The sequence below is a fragment of the Coregonus clupeaformis genome, chromosome 25, assembly GCF_020615455.1.
Source record: "Coregonus clupeaformis isolate EN_2021a chromosome 25, ASM2061545v1, whole genome shotgun sequence".
NCBI classification, from domain to species: Eukaryota; Metazoa; Chordata; class Actinopteri; order Salmoniformes; family Salmonidae; genus Coregonus; species Coregonus clupeaformis.
The window spans coordinates 7,630,816-7,640,808 of NC_059216.1; positions in this window are offsets into that span (position 1 = coordinate 7,630,816).

A 9,993-nucleotide genomic window follows, 5' to 3' on the forward strand; every position below is an offset into this window, starting at 1 on the left:
CGAAGAAGAAAAAAAAGAAAAAAAAGAAAAAGAAAAAGAAGAAGAAGAAGGTCACGCTCGTCGGGAACAGATGAGGACCAAGGCGCAGCGTTGAAGACGAACATACTCTTTATTTATGATAAACGATCAAAAACAACAAAACGATAACGTGACAGTCAATGGTCAAACACAAACCAACACAAACAAGATCCCACAACCACTGTGGGCAAACAGCCTGTTTAAATGTGGTTCCCAATCAGAGACAACCAGCCACAGCTGACACTCGTTGCCTCTGATTGAGAACCACACTGGCCAACATAGAAATGAAATACATAGATCTACACACCCTGGCTCAACATAACAGTGTCCCCAGAGCCAGGGCGTGACAAAGAAGAAGAAGAAAAAAAAAAAAGAAAAAAAAGAAAAAGAAAAAGAAGAAGAAGAAGAAGAAGAAGAAGAAGAAGAAGAAGAAGAAGAAGAAGAAGAAGAAGAAGAAGAAGAAGAAAGAGTTGGAAAAGTAATGCTCGGTGGGGAAAATGGCGGAAGCGGATGTTCTGTTTGAATCAGATGACGTGTCGAATGGAGATGATAGAGAATAATTGGATTACAGTGGCGAATGCAAAAGGAAATAAGAGTAGTAAAGTGGTAGTGGAAACTAGTAAATCCAAACCTAGTTCTGAGTCTTTTCTGGTTCGAATAAGGGTTTTGGATCGATGTTGTTACCTGGGAGATCCGTTTGAAGTCTCTTAAAATTGTGGATGCGTTGGATGAGGTGGCGTTGATTAGGATTAGAATAACGAGAAGTGGGCTTATTTAGTTTTTTTGTGTTTCTATGGAACAGAAGGAGTGAGCTTTGCACCTCAAGAAGATGTCAGATTGGAATGTGTCATTTGTGGATCTTCGAAGCAGGGCGCCTATCAAGGGTGTTATCTCTGGGGTGGCGCTAGAAGTAAATGCAAAGGGTATACTTGAAGAATTGGATGAAGTGGTTGGTGCACAACGACTGACCCCCATGGTAGATGGAGTATGGACAATGGCGACCCGTCATTCAGGGCAGGTGGGGCAGAGCCTGTTTAGCTAGAAAATAAAAAATACAATATATATGTTATTTTGGCATTAATACATGTCACATATCAGTTTGCAAACAAAGTAAACAAATTAAATAATAATTTAGTTAATAAAGCCACATACATCTTGGTCTCTTTTTTGCTTTCTTGAGTAAGGCAGTGCCAAAATGCAGGTGTTTCAGCCTAGCTCAGTGCTTTCTGTGGTGGTGGGGCAGCCAGCAGAAAATACGGAGTGTAGGGGTTGGTAATTTTCTCTAGTTGCGCCGTGATTGGCTCAGTGTCCTGTCACTCATGGGGACACTACGTCACTGCAAAATCTACGGATAGAGCTCGAAAATTCAAGCCCCTTGTGTGCTGCCATATAGTTACATTAGAAGTGCCCATCCTAGAAGGCTCAAGGTCATTGGCCACAGATAAAATGACGTCAAATCACGTTATATATACAGCAGCTTTGTTTGGACTGATCATGTCAACATCATATTTTCAAAAGCAGTCATCATCATGAATCAAGTCGACAATCTACTGGCAAATTATTTTCAATCCTTATTATATGACGAGAAATAATGAAGAGAAATTATAGATAAAACGTATTGGTACTCATCAGCCATTGGACATAAACATTACACAACAAGTTGGAAATCGCAAATTCAACAATGAGTGGTTTGGAAAGGATCAGTGACTAACTGCAAGCATTGCAAAGCAATCACTAGCCTGCTATTCAGTGGAGTAGGTGTGTGGTTTAAGCTCTCTTTTTTTCAGTGGAGTAGGTGTGTGGTTTAAGGGTCTCTTTTCCAAGCTTAAAAGGATAAACATTCAACATTGGCCATGCTGTCAATCCAGCATGCCTTTTGCCGCGTTCAAAACAACTGGAAACTCAGACCTGGGAAAAATCAGACTTGAGTGAGTTCAAGACAACTGGGAACTCGGGAAAAAACGAGCTCCAACTGGGAAAATACATTTTGAACGGTTATCCAACTCGGAATGTGTTGGGAACTCGGGCCTCTTTCTAGAGCTCCAACCTGAAGATCACTGATGTCATGATTCAACCTTGTTTTTTTCAGAGTTCCCAGTTGTCTTGAAAGCACCATAAATCCAGAGAATGCCAGACTTTGATGACACATTTTGATGACATAATTTGCCCACGAAGGACCGCTGCACCATCTTCCTGTTCAAGTGAGCACAGCACAACAAGGTGAGTCCAAAAATTTCTTGTATGCTGCTGCATAAATTATGTAATATGGCAGGGAGATATGTATACTGTAGCTAAGAAAGTAATACTAAGTGTATGTTGTGTAGTAATATGTTAGTAGCCCATGTGCCTCAACCTAATAATTTGGTCCCTTTTCCCCTCATAATTTAGACTACTGTTCTGACTTGGTGGTGCACATGTAGCCTATAGCCTGTTTTAGAGAAATGTAAGTATCGACTATTGTAAGAGTTTTCATTGTCTGCTTATATGCCCCGTTTATTTATCCTATGGTTCTGACTAGGTGTACAGGGAGAATACTGTAAGAACGGCCCATGTTCTGAATTCTGTGGCTGTACATTTCAAAAGTGCTGAACAAATAGTTATATTGACTACATCCGTCCTAGCTCGCTCATTAATGTCTTAATCGAAATTACGGATTGACTCTTATCCGCTTGTTGTCACCTTTTGCCATAGTTTGTACATCTCAATTGTCAGTAGAAACCACATTTGTTTAAGCAAGTCAGCCATATCAGCTATGTTTTTTTTTAAAGGCTGTAAATGAGGCTGAATTAACTGTTTCGCTGCCAGACAAGGCTCCGCTGATAGCCAGGTGTAGCACTGGTAAGGTGTTGGGACTGCTGTTGGGACTCTGCTGTTTGGTATTTGGTATTTTATTAGGATCCCCATTAGCTATTGTAAAAGCAGCAGCTACTCTTCCTGAGGTCCACACAAAACATGAAACATGACATAATACAGAACATTAATAGACAAGAACAGCTCAACCTTTTTTAAAGGCACACGTTATCACAACTTCCGCCGAGTCTGCCTCCCCTCCTTGTTCGGGCAGGCTTCGGCGTTCGTCGTCACCGGCTTACTAGCCACTGCCGCTCCATATATCATCATTCCATTTGTCTTGTCTTGTCAATTACACACACCTGGTTCATATCCCCTCATTAGTCCGTGTATAAGTGTTCCCTCTGCCCCCCTTGTCCTTGTGGGTGATTGTTATTTGTGAGAGTAGTGTAGCTCGGTGGAGCTACTCGCACTTTGTATTGCCGGGGTAGATATTTCCGCTGTGCCTGTATATTGTTGGAGTATCCCGTACCGTGTATTGCCAAGGTAGATAGTTTCCCCTGTGCCTGTTTTCGTGTGTCGCTATCCAGCACAATTGTGTATGACGGAATTAGCTCTGTATTCGATGATTTACCCTCCTGCGCCTGACTCCTTCTATCACACTAATCACACACGTAGCCTACGTATCAATACATACACACAAACTATCTAGGTCAAATATGGGAGAGGCGTTGTGCCGTGAGGTGTTGCTTTATCTGTTTTTTGAAACCAGGTTTGCTGTTTATTTGAGCAATATGAGATGGAACGGAGTTCCATGCAATAATGGCTCTATATAATACTGTACGCTTTCTTGAATTTGTTCTGGATTTGGGGACTGTGAAAAGACCCCTGGTGGCATGTCTGGTTGGGTAAGTGTGTGTGTCAGAGCTGTGTGTAAGTTGACTATGCAAACAATTTGGGATTTTCAACACATTAATGTTTCTTATAAAAATAAGAAGTGATGCAGTCAGTCTCTCCTCAACTCTTAGCCAATAGAGACTGGCATGCATAGTATTTATATCAGCCCTCTGATTACAAGGAAGAGCAAGAGGTGCCGCTCTGTTTTGGGCCAGCTGCAGCTTAACTAGGTCTTTCCTTGCAGCACTGGACCACACGACTGGACAATAATCAAGATTAGACAAAACTAGAGCCTGCAGAACTTGCTTTTTGGAGTGTGGTGTCAAAAAAGCAGAGCATCTCTTTATTACGGACAGACCTCTCCCCATCTTTACAACCATTGAATCTATATGTTTTGACAATGATAGTTTACAATCTAAGGTAACGCTAAGTAATTTAGTCTCCTCAACTTGTTCAACAGCCACATCATTCATTACCAGATTCAGCTGAGGTCTAGAACTTAGGGAATTATTTGTATGAAATACAATGCTCTTAGTTTTTTAGATGTTCAGGACCAGTTTATTAGTGGCCAACCATTCCAAAACAGACTGCAACTCTTTGTTAATTGTTTCAGTGACTTCATTAGCTGTGGATGCTGATGCGTATATGGTTGAATCATCAGCATACATGGACACACATGCTTTGTTTAATGCCAGTGGCAGGTCATTGGAAAAAATAGAAAAGAGTAGAGGGCCTAGAGAGCACACACTTTACATGTTTGACATTAGAGAAGCTTACATTAAAGAAAACCCTTTGAATTATATTAGATAGATGGCTCTAAATCAACAATATGACAGAGGTTGAAAAGCCATAACACATATGTTTTTTCAACAACAGGTTATGGTCAATAATATCAAAGGCTGCACTGAAATCTAACAGTACAGCTCCCGCAATCTTATTATTATCAATTTATTTCAACCAATCATCAGTCATTTGTGTCAGTGCAGTACATGTTGAGTGCCCTTCCCTATAAGCATGCTGAAAGTCTGTTGTTAATTTGTTTACAGAGAAATAGCATTGTATTTGGTCAAACACAATTTTTTCCAACAGTTTGCTAAGAGCTGGCAGCAAGCTTATAGGTCTGCTGTTAGAACCAGTAAATGTCGCTTTACCATTCTTGGGTAGCGGAATTACCTTGGCTTCCCTCCAGGCCTGAGGACAAAAACTTTCCTCTAGGCTCAGATTAAAGATCTGACAGGTAGGAGTGGCTATAGAGTCAGCTACCATCCTCAGTAGCTTTCCATCTAAGTTGTCAATGCCAGGATGTTTGTCATTATTGATTGATAACAATACGTTTTCCACCTCTCCCACACCAACTTTACAAAATTCAAACCTGCGATGCTTTTCTTTCATTATTTCTTTTTTTATGCATGAATATGATGGCTCACTGTTCATTGTTGGCATTTCCTGCTTAAGTTTACCCACTTTGCCAATGAAGTAATCATTAAAATAATTGGCAAAATCAAATGGTTTTGTGATGAATAAGCCATCTGATTCGATGAAAGATGGAGCTGAATTTGTCTTTCTGCCCATAATTTCATTTAAAGTACTCCAAAGTTTTTTTCCATCATTCTTTCTATCATTGATCTTGGCTTCATAATACAGTTTCTTCTTTTGCTGAGTTTAGTCACATAATTTCTCATTTTGCAGTAAGTCAACCAGTCAGATGTGCAGCCAGACTTATTAGCCACTCCTTTTGCCCCATCTCTTTCAACCATACAGTTTTTCAATTCCTCATCAATCCATGGAGCCGTAACAGTTCTAACAGTCAGTTTCCTAACAGGGAACATGTTTATCAATAATTGGAAGAAGCAATTTCATAAATGCATCAAGTGCAGCATCTGTATGCTCCTTATTAATCACATCAGACCAACAAATATTTTTTACATCATCCACATATGAGTCACAGCAAAATCTTTTGTATGATTTCTTATACACTATTTTAGGCCCAGCTGTTGGAACTTTGGCTTTCCTGGATATAGCTACTATATTGTGATCACTGCATCCAATTGGTACGGATACAGCTTTAGAACAAAGTTCTACAATATTAGTAAAAATGTGATCGATACATGTCAAAATCAATTCAAATCAAATTCATTTGCCACATGCGCCGAATACAACAGGTGTAGACCTTACAGTGAAATGTTTACTTACAAGCCCTTAACACTTTTTTTTCTTTTCTTAAAACTGCATTGTTGGTTAAGTAAAAAATAGACAAGCAAAAAATAAAAATAGCAAATAATTAAAGAGCAGCAGTAAAATAAAATAACAGTAGGGAGGCTATATACAGGGGGTACCGGTACAGAGTCAATGTGCGGGGGCACCGGTTAGTCAAGGTAATTGAGGTAATATGTACAGTGAGGGAAAAAAGTATTTGATCCCCTGCTGATTTTGTACATTTGCCCACTGACAAAGAAATGACCAGTCTGTAATTGTAATGGTAGGTTTATTTGAACAGTGAGAGACAGAATAACAACAACAAAAATCCAGAAAAACGCATGTCAAAAATGTTATAAATTGATTTGCATTTTAATGAGGGAAATAAGTATTTGACCCCCTCTCAATCAGAAAGATTTCTGGCTCTCAGGTGTCTTTTATACAGGTAACGAGCTGAGATTAGAGCACACTCTTAAAGGGAGTGCTCCTAATCTCAGTTTGTTACCTGTATAAAAGACACCTATCCACAGAAGCAATCAATCAATCAGATTCCAAACTCTCCACCATGGCCAAGACCAAAGAGCTCTCCAAGGATGTCAGGGACAAGATTGTAGACCTACACAAGGCTAGAATGGGCTACAAGACCATCACCAAGCAGCTTGGTGAGAAGGTGACAACAGTTGGTGCGATTATTCGCAAATGGAAGAAACACAAAATAACTGTCAATCTCCCTCGGCCTGGGGCTCCATGCAAGATCTCACCTCGTGGAGTTGCAATGATCATGAGAACGGTGAGGAATCAGCCCAGAACTACACGGGAGGATCTTGTCAATGATCTCAAGGTAGCTGGGACCATAGTCACCAAGAAAACAATTGGTAACACACTACGCCGTGAAGGACTGAAATCCTGCAGCGCCGCAAGATCCCCCTGCTCAAGAAAGCACATATACTGGCCAGTCTGAAGTTTGCCAATGAATATCTGAATTATTCAGAGGAGAATTGGGTGAAAGTGTTGTGGTCAGATGAGACCAAAATCGAGCTCTTTGGCATCAACTCAACTCGCCGTGTTTAGAGGAGGAGGAATGCTGCCTATGACCCCAAGAACACCATCCCCACCATCAAACATGGAGGTGGAAACATTATGCTTTGGGGGTGTTTTTCTGCTAAGGGGACAGGACAACTTCACCGCATCAAAGGGACGATGGACGAGGCCATGTACCGTCAAATCTTGGGTGAGAACCTCCTTCCCTCAGCCAGGGCATTGAAAATGAGTCGTGGATGGGTATTCCAGCATGACAATGACCCAAAACACACGGCCAAGGCAACAAAGGAGACCTTAATACCATAGAAAATCTGTGGAGAGAGCTGAAGGTTCGAGTTGCCAAACGTCAGCCTCAAAACCTTAATGACTTGGAGAAGATCTGCAAAGAGGAGTGGAACAAAATCCCTCCTAGGATGTGTGCAAACCTGGTGGCCAACTACAAGAAACGTCTGACCTCTGTGATTGCCAACAAGGGTTTTGCCACCAAGTACTAAGTCATGTTTTGCAGAGGGGTCAAATGCAAATAGTCTGGGTAGCCATGATTAGCTGTTCAGGAGTCTTATGGCTTGGAGGTAGAAGCTGTTAAGAAGCCTTTTGGACCTAGACTTGGCGCTCCGGTACCGCTTGCCGTGCGGTAGCAGAGAGAACAGTCTATGACTAGGGTGGCTGGAGTCTGACAATTCTTAGAGCCTTCCTCTGACACCGCCTGGTATAGAGGTCCTGGATGGCAGGAAGCTTGGCCCCAGTGATGTACTGGGAAGTACGCACTACCCTCTGTAGTGCCTTGCGGTCGGAGGCCGAGCAGTTGCCATTCCAGGCGGTGATGCAACCAGTCAGGATGCTCTCGATGGTGCAGCTGTATAACTTTTTGAGGATCTGAGGACCCATGCCAAATATTTTCAGTCTCCTGAGGAGGAATAGGCTTTGTCGTGCCCTCTTCACGACTGTCTTGGTGTGTTTGGACCATGATAGTTTGTTGGTGATGTGGACACCAAGGAACTTCTAGCTCTCAACCTGTTCCACTACAGCCCCGTCGATGAGAATGGGGGCGTGCTCAGTCTACTTTTTTTCCTGTAGTCCACAATCATCTCCTTTGTCTTGATCACGTTGAGGGAGAGGTTGTTATCCTGGCACCACACGGCCAGGTCTCTGACCTCCTCCCTATAGGCTGTCTCATCGTTGTCTGTGATCAGGCCTACCACTGTTGTGTCGTCAGCAAACTTAATGATGGTATTGGAGTCGTGCCTGGCCATGCAGTCATGGGTGAACAGGGAGTACAGGAGGGAACTGAGCACGCACCCCTGAGGGGCCCACGTGTTGAGGATCAGCGTGGCAGATGTGTTGTTACCTACCCTTACCACCTGGGGGGGTGTCAGGAAGTCCAGGATCCAGTTGCAGAGGGAGGTGTTTAGTCCCATGGTCCTTAGCTTAGTGATGAGCTTTGAGGGCACTATGGTGTTGAACGCTGAGCTGTAGTCAATGAATAGCATTCTCACGTAGGTGTTCCTCTTGTCCAGGTGGGAAAGGGCAGTGTGGAATGCAATAGAGATTGCATCTTCTGTGGATCTGTTGGGGCGGTATGCAAATTGGAGTGGTTCTAGGGTTTCTGGGATAATGGTGTTGATGTGAGCCATGACCAGCCTTTCAAAGCACTTCATGGCTACAGACGTGAGTGCTACGGGTCGGTAGTCATTTAGGCAGGTTATCTTAGTGTTCTTGGGCACAGGGACTACGGTGGTCTGCTTGAAACATGTTACAGACTGTTGAAAATGTCAGTGAAGACACTTGCCAGTTGGTCAGCACATGCTCGGAGTACACGTCCTGGTAATCCATTCTACCTAATTTCTACCAGCATGTTAAATGTGCAACCAGAGGAAAAACAAACTCTAGACCACCTTTACTCCACATACAGAGACACGTACAAAGCTCTCCCTCGCCCTCCATTTGGCAAATCTGACCATAACTCTATCCTCCTGATTCCTGCTCATAAGCAAAAACTAAAGCAGGAAGCACCAGTGGCTCGGTTAATAAGGGAGTGGTCAGATGACACAGATGCTAAGCTACAGGACTGTTTTGCTAGCACAGACTGGAATATGTTCCGGGATTCTTCCGATAGCATTGAGGAGTACACCACATCAGTGAATGTTGAATGTATATGTGAATGTTGACCTGCTTAAAAGTCTTACTCACATTGGCTATGGAAAGCGTGATCACATAGTCATCCGGAACAGCTGATGCTTTCATGCATGCGTCAGTGTTGCTTGCCTCGAAGTGAGCATAGAAGTGATTTTGCTCGTCTAGTAGGCTTGTGTCACTGGGAAGCTCGCGGCTGTGCTTCCCTTTGTAGTCTGTAATAGTTTTCAAGCCCTGCCACATCCGACGAGCGTCGGAGCCGGTGTAGTACGATTCAATCTTAGTCCTGTATTGACTCTTTGCCTGTTTGATGGTTCGTCAGAGGGCATAGCAGGATTTCTTATAGGCGTCCGAGTTAGAGTCCCGCTCCTTGAAAGCGGCAGCTCTACCCTTTAGCTCAGTGCGGATGTTGCCTGTAATCCATGGCTTCTGGTTGGGGTATGTACATACAGTCACTGTGGGGACGACGTCATTGATGCACTTATTGATGAAGCCAGTGACTGATGTGGTGTACTCCTCAATGCTATCGGAAGAATCCCGGAACATATTCCAGTCTGTGCTAGCAAAACAGTCCTGTAGCTTAGCATCTGTGTCATCTGACCACTCCCTTATTAACCGAGCCACTGGTGCTTCCTGCTTTAGTTTTTGCTTATGAGCAGGAATCAGGAGGATAGAGTTATGGTCAGATTTGCCAAATGGAGGGCGAGGGAGAGCTTTGTACGTGTCTCTGTGTGTGGAGTAAAGGTGGTCTAGAGTTTGTTTTTCCTCTGGTTGCACATTTAACATGCTGGTAGAAATTAGGTAGAATGGATTTAAATGTCCCTGTATTAAAGTCCCCGGCCACTAGGAGTGCCGCCTCTGGATGAGCGTTTTCCTGTTCACTTATGTCCTTGTACAGCTCATTGAGTGCAATCTTAG